Source organism: Eulemur rufifrons, chromosome 20, assembly GCF_041146395.1.
Source record: "Eulemur rufifrons isolate Redbay chromosome 20, OSU_ERuf_1, whole genome shotgun sequence".
Lineage (NCBI taxonomy): Eukaryota > Metazoa > Chordata > Mammalia > Primates > Lemuridae > Eulemur > Eulemur rufifrons.
In genome coordinates, this window is record NC_091002.1 from 32,926,013 (window position 1) to 32,940,808 (window position 14,796).

The 14,796-nt window shown below is 38.6% G+C and overlaps 1 protein-coding gene across 1 annotated transcript in view; it reads right to left on the reverse strand.

Annotated features, from left to right (window-relative positions):
• PAK5 (p21 (RAC1) activated kinase 5) overlaps positions 1-7,094 on the reverse strand; it is a 248,104-nt gene extending 241,010 nt beyond the window's left edge. The window contains exon 1 of the mRNA XM_069495955.1: positions 6,781-7,094. The gene's annotated coding sequence lies outside the window, so the exon portion shown is untranslated. The remainder of the gene's footprint in view (positions 1-6,780) is intronic.
• Between the last annotated feature and the right edge of the window lie 7,702 nt (positions 7,095-14,796).

Genomic DNA, 14,796 nt, shown 5'->3' on the forward strand with positions numbered 1-14,796 from the left:
GACTGGGTTCTCGTTCTCCTACAAACTTGTTTTGGGGCGTGTGTGTGTGTGTGTGTGTGTGTGTGTGTGTGTGTTTTGGGGAATTCCCTATCCCCTCCATTCCTGGCCATTCTTTTAGCTACCAGATATCCTTCTAGTAAATTCTTTTTGCTCAAGGTAGGCAGTTTCTTTCATTTGCATGCAAACTAAGAGTCATGGCTGATACACTTGACAGAGGCACTGACACAGCAGATAATGAATGTTTATTACATAAATGAATAATTATGACCTGAATGTGTATCGCAACCATATTTGTAAAGTAGTGGAGTTTTTTTCTGATTCATAAAGCAATATGTTATCATTGACTAAATTTCGAAAAATTCAAAAAGTATTAAGAAAAATCATCCATACTTCTACCACCCAGAGATTACCCAGTGCCAGTTTTTCATATGCCTGTTCGCCTGTATGGCGTTTTCATTTCACAAAATACATATTAATGACACAATATATGCAGTAATGCATTTTGGTTATTTCCACTTAAAATTGTGGTGAAGGTTGTTCTAGGCCCATTATGTAATCTTCAAAATGATCAGTTTTAATATCTACATAATGGTCTATTATCTTGGGATCTTGAAATATCTTTAATAAGCCCCCAGTTTTTAATTATATAGTTTTCAATGTTTTTTACTATAATATATATAATAAACAATCCTCTGTATAAAATTTTGCCTACATCCACTTCCTTAGCAGAAACAAAAATAAATATAAAATAAAAAGCAAGAGAAATAGTGTCAAATAATTTGAACTTTTAAAAGCTTTTGACAAATATTTTTAAACTGTTCCCCAAGAAGGTTATGTTATGTAACCCTCCCACTAATAGTGAATGAGAATGTTCTTCTCACTGTATACTTACCAGTACTGAGGTGTTTTTTTTATTTTTATTTTTTTACTCATTTAATACATGAAACATGGCACTTCATTTTTATTTTAATTTGTGCTTTTGTGATTAACAGTAAGAACGTTTACTAAACACGGTCTTTTTTTTTTTTTCTTCCTTTTGATTCATTCAGATATTTGGACAATTCTATTGGGGTGTTATTGTTTACTTACTGATTTGCAAGATTTCTTCAATGCTGTTATATTAACTGTCTTGTCATGCTTAGTGTCAATACTGTCCTCCATGGTTATGTTCTGCTTTAAAATGTGCATTTTTTGCATATAAAAGTTTAAAATATATTCCCATCTAAGTTTTGCCTTGTGATGCTTTCCCTTGATTTTATATTTAGAAAGTACTCCCTCTAAAATTAGTTATTTTCTTCTAGCTTTGTCTTTCACCTTGCATATCAACTTTTCAATGTATTTAGAATTTAGTTTGGAAAATCATGCAAGCTGACATTCTTAGTTGAATATTTTCTAATACTTAGGCAATTTCCTTGACATTTTTTGTCAAATACTCTTCACTGTTTCATAATGCTTTCTTCATCACATTTCTATTTCTAAAAACTACCTAAGTCTGTTTCCAGGCTATTCTATCGCATCGAGCTATTAATTGATTCTTATACTGGTATTACATTGCTGTAATGAATGTAGCTCTATGATCAAATTTATTTTTATTTCCAGAAGGGCAACCCACTACCACTGCCCCCGTCACATCTACCTACCACCACCATTCCCAGCACCTCGGCCCCCCAACACCTACATGTACCCACCACCTCCACCAACTACCACCTCCCACCCACCTCCACCCTCCACTGCCCACCCCCCAATACCTACCCACCACCACTTCCACTATCACTTTCCTTTTGCAAAATTATCCTTCCAGACAGATGTTAGAATCATTTTGTCAAGTTCTCCCAAATCCCAATGCAATAAAACTATATAATTGATCTGGGAAAAACAATCATTTCATAATTTCTATCTTTCCACCCAAGAATAAGGTGTGGTTTTCCTTTTCTTGTTCTTAGTTTATGTGTCTGAGTAAAATTTTATGGCTTTCTACATATATTTCGTATTATTCCCAAGTTTTTATTGTACATTTCCTATTTTTCCTAGACAATTTATATTTTTGTTGATTCATAAATAGAATCATTTTCCATTCTATTTTTTAGTTCATAAATATTGGCATTTTGGGTAACCATTGAGTTTTAAATGTGTATTTTATAACGAGCCACCTTAGTGACATCTCTTATTAGTTCCTTTAGGTTTTAGTTGACTCAATTGTATATCCATCACTTTTAAACAAAATCAAGGCACATCGTCTGATTTTCTGTTACTTATGTGAAAAGCTTTACTTAAACATGTACGTTAAATGACATTTTATTATTTATTTTTAAAAACTTCCTTTTTATGAGAACAATAAAAAGACAAAAAATTGAAGCCACCCTCGAAATCCAAAATGTAACATGTGTTCCCGTGTTGAACTACATTCATTTCCCTTGGGCGCTCAGTCTTGCTATTCAAAGACAGTAAAAGGGCTCTCAATGAGAGACATTAAATCACCTCTCACTTGGATTAAACAGGACAAATTAAACAATAAAACAATTTAGAATTTTGACAGAAACACACCAGGAATTTTTCTCTTAATTGAACTCCAGAGACAATGACCAGGATGATTTTTAAAATAAAACAGGGCCTACGTAGGTATATTCAAAATGCAATTGCATGCTCTTCTATATGTGAACAGATTCCTTTTTCCTGAGATAACCATTCATTTCCTATTTTAAAAGATCAGGATAATAGTACTAATTATTAATTCATTAAATATTTGTTGTGCTCCTGCTAAGTTTAGGGTTCTGTGTTATCCGGAAAGATTAGAGGACTATAGTGACAATTATGGACAGGAACTGAAGACAACCTGCCATATAACAGAAGCTCAATAATTAAGTGTATTGTTTATTTATCATTATATGTAATGATTATTTATTGATTATTAATTTCCATAAGGCTGACAGTCTAGTTTACCATTGCCTTCCTAGGGCCTAGCATGGCAAACAAACACATGCAATAAATAAAGGCAGAATATTTGTTGACTGACTGATAGACTTTTTCACAAAAACCTCAGTTGCCAAAAAACATTTTGACTCAAGTCTTAACTGCTAGCCTAAAAACCAATTCTTAAAAGATGCATTTGTTAAAGCCAAGAATACTCCTCTTTTGAAGTCAGAATAAGGTTCTAAATTGCTCTTTTCATACTAGTTAAAAAAAAAAAAGCTTCTAAAAAATCAGATCTTTAAATTGGCACAAGAAAATGCTGAGGCAGAGTCTTCATTCCTTCACTCATTCACCAAACATTTATTGAGCCTCTTCTGCATATGAGACACAAAGTAAGTGGCCATCACAGAGCTTACAAACATTAAAGAGCCAAACGAAAAAGCAATTGTAGACTGATGAAAATGCTATAGAAGAGAAGTAAAGAGGTGATAAGAGAGTTGGGTTGGTGGGAAGAAAAGTCAAGGAAGCCCAAAGGATAAGTACAGGTTAGAATTACAAAATACAGGGGGGGACATACTTAGGATGTTCAAGAAACAGCAGGTCAGTGTGACAGCAATTAAGAGGAAGAGATGCCCAAAATGAGGCTAGCCAAGTACCCATGGCTCCAGGAGTCTCTGGAATCTGTCCCAGGTATGTGGGTGGCATTTTATGCAGGGCACTGACATGATCCTATCTGCTCTAGATGAAGGATTAGAAAGGCCAGGCAAGAAACCAGGGCTCTTATTAGGAAGTTAGTGGTCCCGGTGAGAGATGATAATTTGAAGTTTGATGGTGGCAGTGGTGGGAATAGAAAGATTATCGAGACATATTTGGAGATATGCATAGAAGACAGAATTTGTAAGACTGGGTTATGGGCTCGGATGTGGAAGGTAGGGGAATAGAGATGTCAAAGATGATTCTTGGGTTTCTGGCTAAAGTGATTCCATAGACAATGGTGCCATTTACCAGGATAAGAAAGACTAGAAAGTTGTTAGACTATCTTTGTGGCTGTTACCATTTTTGTTGTTTGTTTGTTTGGCACTGTATTTATAGGGTAGCAAAAAGAGAGGAAGGCAACATCAACAAATCAGTTTGGGAAACCTGCAGAAGACCTGTACCCTAGATTGCCTTTTTTCAGATAACTGACATGAATAAGTGAGGTACCTTTGAACCCTGTTCTTTTCTACCATAGTTGGGTATACAAATAGGTTAGTTGGATTAAAACTTTAAGGAAACTTTAAAGTCCTTTTTGAACCCACGCTACTCTGTCTTTACCTTCTACTCTTACATTGACATTACCCTAATGTTGCCATTAAACACAATGAATAGGGATGTTGGTGCAATGGGCTGTGTAGTGTCCCTCAAAAATTCATGTGTACTCAGAACCTATAAACCTTATTTGGAAATCAGGTCTCACAGATGTAATCAAGACGAGGTCATACTGAATTAGGATGGGTCCGAAATCCAGTATGAATCACGTCCTTATGAGAAGAGGGAAATTTAGAACACAAGGACAGACACAGAGGGAAGATGCCGTGTGAAGACAGAGCCAGAGATTGGAGTTACGCTGCCACAAGCCAAGGGATGCCTGGGGCTACTAGAAGCCGGGAGAAGCAAGGAAGGATCCTCCCTTAGAGGCTTTGGAGGGAGCATGGCCCTGACAACACTTTGATTTGGGACCTCCAGCTTTCAGAACAATGAGAGAATAAATTTCTGCCGTTTTAAGCCATCCCGTGTTTGATAATTTGTTATGGCAGCTCTCGGAAACTAATACAGTTGGGAAGATTAAATAAAATCATGTTTGAACCTGACTTGTATAATGTGGGGCACACAGGATGGGTTCAATAAACATCCGTTTCTCTTCTCATCATGATCACCACCATATTCCTGGTGGTTTATATTACAAGTAAGCCACACAACTACCCATTTGGGTAGGTTTTACTATTCCTAGGTGTGTTTTATAGATGAGGAAACTGAGGCTTGGGAAAGTTAAATAGTTTGCCCAGGATCACAAAGCTAAACATGGAAGAGCCTGAGTTCAAACTCAGCTGCGTCTCATCGCCAAGGTGATTCCACACCGTAGAACCCCTGCATCTCACACCTGCAGCACTTCAGCAAGCTCAGACACCATGAAAGAGAGGCATTGCCAAACTGGGTTTTCAATGCCCGCAATTAAAACTCACATTTATTAACAAAAGAACAAGTTGCAGGGACCTAGTCAATCAATCTCTACCCATTGACATAGGAATACAAAATTTTTATTCTAAGGTCAATGCCATCAATGAATTTGCCACCAGTATGTATCATTTTCCATTAGCAGTGCTTCTGCTTTGCACGTATGTATTCCAAGTCAAGATATTACCATCAGATTGGACATTTATAGCTTTAATTTACTCAAATGCGTTTTCCTCATGAATTCCTCACTTCATCTGGATGATACTGACTCATTCTTGCCACCTAACATAGACCATAAAAATAAATAGTGCAAGTATAGAGGAAAGTGTCCCTAAACTTCATATTCACAGATGCCCATCCTTTATACGATAAAGGAAAAACTAAAAGCATGTTCTAAATTTGCCTTTCCTCCCTAACTCAGTGAGTTGTTGTGCTGCTGAATATAACAGATACAAATATAAGGCAGCAAAGCTGTTATTAGGGGGTGTCAATTTCATAGAATTCCAGTGGAGGCGGAGCTGCTAGAGAGCATCTCGTCCATCTGGACTCAGGTAAGAGAAAGAGTGTCTACATGCCACCAAACCTGAAAAGAGGAAAGGATGCACTAAGAGGTTTTGCTGAGTTCCCTAAGACCCTGTGGCTATTTCTTGGTAGAGCCCTGTGAAATGCCAGGTTTCCCGATTTCCCCAAAAGTGTACTCAGCCTGCCAAGCTGTCATCAACTATTAAGAATGACACTTTCCTCTGGCTTTGTGCCAACTTCTCTTTTTCTTTATTATTCTGCCTTTAAAAAGACTACCACATATAGCTATAGGGCTTCAAATTTCCTTAATTTATATCTAATGTTGACGAATTAACTCACATCCCTAGTTTAAAGCTTCAGATACACACGGTTTCAAGAAGGGCAATCATGCTGCTTCTCCATCCTGGGCACTGACAATTCCTGGACTTCTCAAGTTTACGCTCCAGGAGGCCGACATCTCGCACAATTTTGACAAGAGTTTGCAACTGAGATCCTCTTCCACGCTCTGCCCACACCGGTGCCCACAAGCATAAGTTCTCTCTCTCTCTCCATTACAACCCACCACGCGCGCACACACACATAGAGGCAAATAACAAAGGAAAACACAGCCCCATAAGGCTCAGCTATTGCATCTTCCAGTCTACACCTGCCAAAAGACAAAAACCATACGGTAATCCTGCCCTGGCAATATGTCCAACACTCTTCGGGAAAAGCAGGCACCGTGACACCCCTGGGGCGTGCGAGCCTGTATACACAAAGAACTGGTGCTGGGCTTGCTAGCGGTTCGGGGTACCAACACGCTCCCAGGGCTGGTATCCGGGGTTCTCCCCCACGCCCTCCCGCGCAGCAGAAAGGAACTATCCTTTATTTGACCCGTAGAGAGACCAGGCTGGATGGTAGCGCATGGGTTGGGGGCTGGGGGTGGGCGGTCCTCGATCCCTACCCTCCAGGCAGCGAGTCCCTAGCCTTTGGCATCTCCTAGGAGATGCACAATCGGCGCTGTCACAGAGGGTCCGCTTCGCGTCCTCTCCCGGCAAAGCAAGATGCTCCGGGTACCAGCCGCGCGCATCCCCGCAAGCGCCCCTCCTCGCGCCGATACCCACCCAGGCAGCCCCGCCAGGCGCGCCTGCCTACCTGGTGGCTGGCTGTCAGCGAAGCGGCGGTGCCTCATCCCCTTCTCCGCTGCTACATCGCTCCGAGCGCCATGTTCCCGGTCTCCCCGGGCGCACGCTGGGGAACTACTACGGGCTGGGTAGGGGCAAGGGAGGCGGGCGCTAGAGGGAGGCGGTGGGAGGCAGAGCCAAAGCTTTCTACTCTCCACCCAAACCTCCCCCAGCTACTGAGCATGCCCAGCTGCCCGGCTTCGCCTCTAGGAGGGCTGTCCACGAGCGCACGCAGCTGCTCCGGGTTTTCGTTGCAGCCGGTTGGAGGCAGGCTGTAGCAGCTGCGGGGGGTGGAGGTGAGGGGGAGCGTGGGGGGCGTGTCTACACTCTGCCAGCGCAGGGAGCCCGAGAAAGCAGCCAATGCAATCACACTTTCTCTCTGCCCTCTTGGGCAGGGGTAGCTCCTGCACGCCCCCTCCCCACACACTCCGGGTTTGCAGAAATTTTGTTTAGGATCATTTCAGAGTTCAGTTTTGCTTAAAAGGGAGCACAGATGGGAAGGAGAAGAGGCCAAGAGGCAGATCAGCCAGCTAGCCTCTTTGCTATCACCTGGACCCCTGCTTCTCAAACTTTAATGTGCCCATGAGTTAACATGCACATTCAGATTCAATTGGCTGGGGCCTGAGATTCTACAAGCCAAACAACCGCCCAGGTGATGTTGATGCTGCTGGTCCTCCCACCATTCTGAGGGAGCTGGGACCTCTGAGTGGCCGTCCTTCAGTCAGCCCAGCAATGGTCCCTGGTGTCCGCAGAGATTCCTCCAGCCTTCTGATGGCATGACAACTCAAGTGAAGGTGTCCCTAGGGTTGCTGCGCCTTCCCTGGAAAGTATCTCATTAGGCCTGGGCTCTGAATGTCACAGCCCAATCAGGTTCATTGCCCCCTTGCTCAAGAGGAGGTCAAAACACTGAGACAGTAGGTGTTATAGCAAGGAAAGTTTAATATCATAAGCGCCATGCAAGAGAACAAAGGAATTTCTCAAATCCATCTTTCTGAAAATTTGGAAGAAAGGGTTTTTAAAGATAGTTTTGCCCACAAAGGCAATGAGGTCTGCTGATTGGTTGGGTTCAAGGTGGATTCTACACCATAGGGGTGTAGAAATTGTCTTCTTGTGCTGAATCAGTTCTTGGGTGGGGGGGTCCCACAACCAGTTGAGTTGGTTCCTCCTCCTTGGTATAGGCCACTGGTCTGGGTAGGTCAGCCTATCCACCAGACTTCAGGGCCTGGAAGATATCTCACAAATTAGCCTTAGGTTTCACAAGGGTGATGTTATCTATGGGCTAAGAATCTTTATGACCTTCAGCTATATGACTCTTGAGTGGTAATAAGCAATTACACGAAAGCAAGCTAGGGAACAATGGCTGGTTTTATATATATATATATTTTTACCCCTACCACAGTTCCCACCTTGTGTCTCATTACTAATTTTATAAAGGGCAGTTTCAGTCCCCTCCCAGGCTTCATCCCAACTCATTCCTGAGGTGTAAGCTAATGAGATGAAAAAGGGAAGACCCAATCTGGCTTCCTCCTGCTGACAAGCTGCATAGTTAAGGTTGAGCTGGGGATAAGACGCAGGGAACCATTTTGCAGCTGTCTTCAAGCATTCACAGATGCATGGTTGCAGACCTAAGCTTTGCATGACAAGAACATTCATACTTTTATTTATAGTAATAGAACAGTATTTCAGTGAACAGTGGACTATACGATAGATAATGAGCCCTAGGATAAGGAGCAAGAGTCCTAGCTTCCGGAGTTTTTGCAGAAGTGATCTAAAATCCTGGGGTATCTAAATGAATAACCCTGAAACCAATCAGGCATGGGGTCACTAGCAGAGCCTTATTTGTAGCCACATAGCTTGTCAGGAAACTTTTTCTATTCTGGTTTCTATTTTTTATGAGGTATTTATATAGATACAGCAGAGAGTGTTTAAGACTGCACAGACTCCCCCTTGTTTAGGCAACAGGAAATCTAGCACTACCGGATTATCTGGGACTACCTGGGCTAGAGAGTTTAAGGATCTTTGCTGAGCCCTAAGGCTCTTTGCAGTTTCTTCTGTGATCAGTCCTAGAGTTGCTGACAGATTTTTAATCATGTCTCTGTTGGCACATACTCTGTAGTTAGGGACTAGTATTCCCAGCAAACTTTGCTAGTAGGTGTCCTGGTATCTTCCCAGCAACCCTCTCTTAAGTCTATGGGGAGGGAGTGAAGACTCTTAGTTAATCTTTGCTAGCTCAGGTATGGAAAGACCTGACTACATTCATGGAGATTTTCTACAGATGCAAATTTGCCCCTAACTGTCACATGAAAGACAGCTTTGCAGTGTTATTTCTGTAGCAGCCATCCCAAAATATGTCAAAGAAATATATTTTTGGGTAAAATATTTTTTTTCAGTCTCTACTTTGAAATTAAAAGGTTTTACATATTAAAAGCCAAGCTGTTATCTTTGGACTAAGGAGTGGGAATAAAAACAAATTGGAACAAATTTAAATGTATCATCCTATATCTTTTTTGTTCAGTCTCTTCGTCCTGTGAATAAATAAGTTTAGTTAAACAGCTGTGTCTCATTCCAGGGGCTGGCATTGCAGATGAGTTTTCAAATAGAGGAAAAATATGAGTTACTATTTGGAACAGTTCATAAGTTAGTTTCCTTAGAGTCTAGAGGGCATCTAGCTGAAGTATCTAGATGTTCAACTCAAATCATCTTCGGTTAAAGTGGAAGCAGATAGTGGCAATCTGACAGATTTTTCTCACCTGGAGTTTGTATATCCCAAGGTATGTTTGTAGGATCTCAGGGAGAGACAGTGGTGATTTCATTGAATCTAAGTCAGAAAAATGGAAAAAATAATTTGAAAATGTTATCTGGAGCATTGTAACCAGGAAGGAATTCAGGATTCAGTCTAAATTGTAGGCAAATAACAAAACTCCAAAACAGTGGCCAAGGCTAGAATCTAATAACAGGTGGACTATAGTTTCCCCCCCCCCCCCGAAATATATATTTTCTCTCTCCAGCTTCCCATTTTTATTAAAGACAAATCATAGTAGGACCAATTTATTTGCAAAAATAAACTTAGTCTCATTATACTTGGCCTGATTGTTTGCATAAAATGCAGTAAGAATAATTATTGGCCGTATAGGCTTTTTTTTTTAATTGGCTTTGTTGGTACTTTTTCATAAGGAATCTCAGTTTAGATGTGGAATGCCTCTTTAGTCAAGCCAAAGATTTATCTGTGTCTTTAGATAACTTTATGAATTAGATAAATTCCTCCTTTTGTGACGTCCCAAAGTAACTTGGGGTTCCTGAACCTGTCAGAAAGTGACATTTTTCACTTATCACAGATCAGGAAATGTTATAGATGAAGTACCTGGCCAGTTTTTCCAAAGCGCTTTTTATTGGCCTTACAAAGTCAACCTAATTCCTTAACGCAGTCTGGGCACCTCTGAAAATATGCCAATCCAATCATAGCCTTGGTAAAATAACCAATTTCTTTCATTACGTCCTGTTATAGAGGAAAACAGATTCTTATTGAACTTATATAAATAACTATATTGCCATAAATTAAGCATACTCACAAATAGTTTTCAAATCTGGAGAAATCAAGTGGAGAGAAAAGTAAATGCTTCAAATTTTGCTTACAAATATATATTTTGTTGTAAGCTACAAATAGCTCAAAAGAAGGAAAAAAAATTTGACTTTTGGAAAGCAAAATACAAAAAGAATCAGCAATGTTTCAAACAAAAAGTCATAAAAAATTAGTTCAGGCCCATGTAATTAATTTCTGTTCTGTTTGATGTTGAGTTAGCTGTACTTATAGATCTATCAGCTTTTTAATTAAAGTCCTGGAAGTTTGTTTTGTTTTAGTCCAATGATATATAATCTCCAAAGTTATCAGAAACCTGTATTCAAGAGAACTTAGCCCTTTCCATGACTTTACTTGAAGAAATAAGCTTTGGACAGTAGCCAAATTAAAACAAACAAACAAACAAAGAAAAAAAGGTTTGAGAAAAATCAAAGTAAAATAATAATTATCTATGAATGACAAAAGTTTTAGAATACCGATAGCTAAAGAGACAATTGACAAAAAAAGTTGATCATTTTTGTGGCATACAACAATTTAACATAATAATTTCTGAAAACATACACCAAGACATAAAAGAATTTTAGGACTATCATACAATGTTGTAACATTAATAGCATGTTTATATAAATATAATCCAAAGAAAGTTAAATAACATTTCATATTTGACAATGCTTCCTGTATGGTTTTAACATACCAAATAAGCCTAATATGTCTCTGTTAGATTTTTGGTGGCCTTAATATTTAAAAAGGTAGCTTGAGATCAATCAAAAAGACTGGATTTAGAATTTTGATTTTGGAAAGTTTGTTAAATATCAAAGGCTAAAAACACTTCCTATCATAAAACACTTATCATAAAACAGGATGACAGGTTACTATAAAATTAGTCCTTCATTTAGTGAAACTGATAATGTAAAGCATTTAAAAAGCAAAAACCTTATTCTTTGATAGAGAGGAGACTCAGTTCCCCCAAATAATCATAAGAGCTAGGAGAGACAAACTGAAAGACAAGCTAATAAAGAAGGAAGTAGAATCTCTCTCTTTCCTCTTCTTTTTTTCAGTTTATTCAAAAAGTGAACAAAAATCTTTTGTTATTTTTATTAATATTATATGAAAATTTTGTTCAAAAGAGAAAACCAAATTTTACTTTTGCATTAGGGTATTATTAATAGTAAGGCTAATTTTAATAAAATTGTATAAACAAATCTATTTAATTTTAATTAATTTGATCATAAGTTAAGATTTTTATAAACCTTTTATAACCTTTATAATTTTTTAACTTTTATATCTAGCTTTAATTATTATTTATTTAATTTAAAATAATTTTTAAACCTGTAAATTAGAGAAAATTATCATTTTTTAAGAAAAATTATATTTTATACCTTTTAATTTTTTAATAAAAAATCTTATATTTATATATTTTGCATATAGAATTGTTTTTCTTATATCTAGTAGTTTTAATTATTTCTGTTAATAATGCCGACTCTTAGAAAATCCTAGGAAGTTAAAGTAACTTTGAACTGTTATCAGTTCCCAATTTTTATTAGCACATCTAAATATATTTAGTTTTTTATATCATATAAAAATAAGATGTTTTGGTATTTTATCTTATGAATGACTCAGATATTTTATGTTTTTTAAATTTAACATAACACAACTTTAAAATTTTAAATTGCTGAAAAGAGTTTTAAAACTATAACTAAGAGATAAACATACTATCTCTATCTCTAATGTCGTCCCGGTGCTCTTAGGTTTCAAGCAGCCACATGGCATCCAAGATGGGCAGGGCCTGTCTGTGTCATCAATTTGCATACCAGGTGCAGAGCTCAAGACAGAAAACAGGATGCCTGGAGCAGCAGTCCCCAACCTTTTTGGCACCAGGGACAGGTTTCATGGAAGGTAGTTTTCCTGTGGATGGGGGTGGAGGGGTGAAGGTGGGTCGTGGAGAGGAAGGTGGAGCTCAGGTGGTGATGCAAGTGATGGGGAGTGGCTATAAATACAGATGAAGCTTCACATGCTCTCACCTTCTGCTTTGGGACCCAGTTTCTAAGTTTCATGGAAGACAATTTTCAATTTTTCCACCAATGGGGGGAGTGGGGTGGGGGTTACGGAGCTCAGGCAGTGATGTCTAGCCTGGTTCCTAACAGGCCACAGACTGGTACTGGTTGCAGCCCAGGGGTTGGGGACTGCAGGCTTGGAGGGTCTAACCCCTCCTAGAATAGCCAGGAGGTAAAGCTGGGGCAGGAGAGAAGCCACCAAAATAGGTTTGATCGTGTCTTGTAGCTGCCGGACTAGGCACTGAGAACATGTCCCCAGGCCTCACCATGGCCACCTATCCAGACCTCAGAATCCAGCAGCTCAGAACCAAAATCACAAACTTATGATCAAATCCAGCAATTATTAAAAATATTACAGAAGGTGGCCGGGCGCGTTGGCTCACGCCTGTAATCCTAGCACTCTGGGAGGCCGAGGCGGGTGGATTGCTCGAGGTCAGGAGTTCGAGACCAGCCTGAGCAAGAGCAAGACCCCGTCTCTACTAAAAATAGAAAGAAATTATCTGGCCAACTAAAATATATATATAGAAAATATTAGCCGAGCATGGTGGCCCATGCCTATAGTCCCGGCTACTTGGGAGGCTGAGGCAGTAGGATCGCTTGCGCCCAGGAGTTTGAGGTTGCTGTGAGCTAGGCTGACGCCATGGCACTCACTCTAGCCCGGGCAACAGAGTGAGACTCTGTCTCACAAAAAAAAAAATATTACAGAAGGAGCAGTTTTATGATCTTAAAACACTTAGACTTTAATAACAATTTTAGAACTAGTTTTACTTGCTAAAGATTACTAAAGTTGCATGAACTAAAAGGCATTTGAGTTATTAAATAGCTTCTATTTTCCTGATAAAATATTTGATTTATGTGCTTACTTTTTTAACTCAATTAATTAGAGTTCTTTTACATATTTTGGTAGTAAAATCTCATATACACATGACATATGTTGACACATGGACATACAGACAGAAACAGATCTTATACCTTTTATAAAGTTTTTTTGTTGTTGGCTTTTAAATATATATTTTTTTATTCAGACTATACATCTTTTAATTTTTTTTCTTTTTTTTTTGCCCTAAGCAATTGTTAGATAGGCAACAATTTGCCTTTTAAAAAGATGACTCCTAGGTGAAACAAGGCAGGAAACGTATATTTCAAAAGCACAGAGCTAAAACTTTAGGCCTAAATATTGTAGCATCATTTGCTCATACCAAGGGGGAAAAAAAAAGGTTGTATGTAAAGTCCCAGTTAAGATAAGAAGGCCAGGAAAAGTACCCTAAATAAAGGTAAGACTTGTCACATAAATTTAGAACTATGGTAAGTGTTTCTAATGACTCAGTGCTCCCTGTCAGACACTCTTATAAATGGAAATTTCCTTTATTGATGTAAATTTTTTTTGTTAAAAAAGGATTTTAAGATAATCAGTTAAATGACAGAAAGTCATGTTTTAGGTAGGCGGCCTTCTTAACTTAGCTACCATATTTTAGCTAAAATTAACAAGTTTAGGGTGGAGTCCACTAAGGAATAGGGTAAAAAAAAAGGCATTTCTATACCTAGACTCAGTATGGATAGATCTGAAAGAGAAGCAAGTCTATTTTACTGTTTTACCTGAGGGCTACTTTTTGTAAACGCTTTATCAAGGATAGTTTTTTGTTTGTTTTTTGGTTGTTTTTTTGTTTGTTTGTTTGTTTTTGCCTTCAGTGCAGGATAGTAACTAAGCCAAAAGTTTAGCAGATTTAATTTTTTTTATTAGTTATTTAAACTTTTTACTTGCTTTTTGTAAAAAGACTTTGAATTTTTTTTTTATAGGCTTCTGCACATCAATAGGCATCTCTAGATGTGACTAATTCGAGGGCCCTCATTTTTAAATGCACTTCTTAAAGTTGTCCATTTGGAACATTTCATTGTAATTTTAAATTGCCTTTAGTAAGGTTTTGCCATTTCTGTAAGTGTTTGCTGCTTCTGGAGATGAATACTTATACATGTATAATATATTTAGGCGTAGGCAGAAAGTACAGTACTCAGTTTTTCAGAAATTAAGGATCCCAATTTTACCTTGAATCTTAGCTTTGGCTCTCAGATCTCCATGATCAACTTAGACAATGATTTTTTCTTACCCAAGCACACCAGAAAAAGAAACAAAGGGACAGAACATGGAAATCCCTGGGAATTCCTGAAAGCTGGAATTTGCAGCCCCTGTAGGATTGCCATTTACTTGTCAGTTCCTGCCTGACCCAGTCATACATCTAAGGCCTCTAAGTGGATCCAAACCAGTCAATTATTGGATCTACTCTGATCCCAGACCCAGTCCAGTTTCTGTTCTGACTTCCAAACCCAGTTAAGATAAAAAAAAAAAAAAATTGCTCAA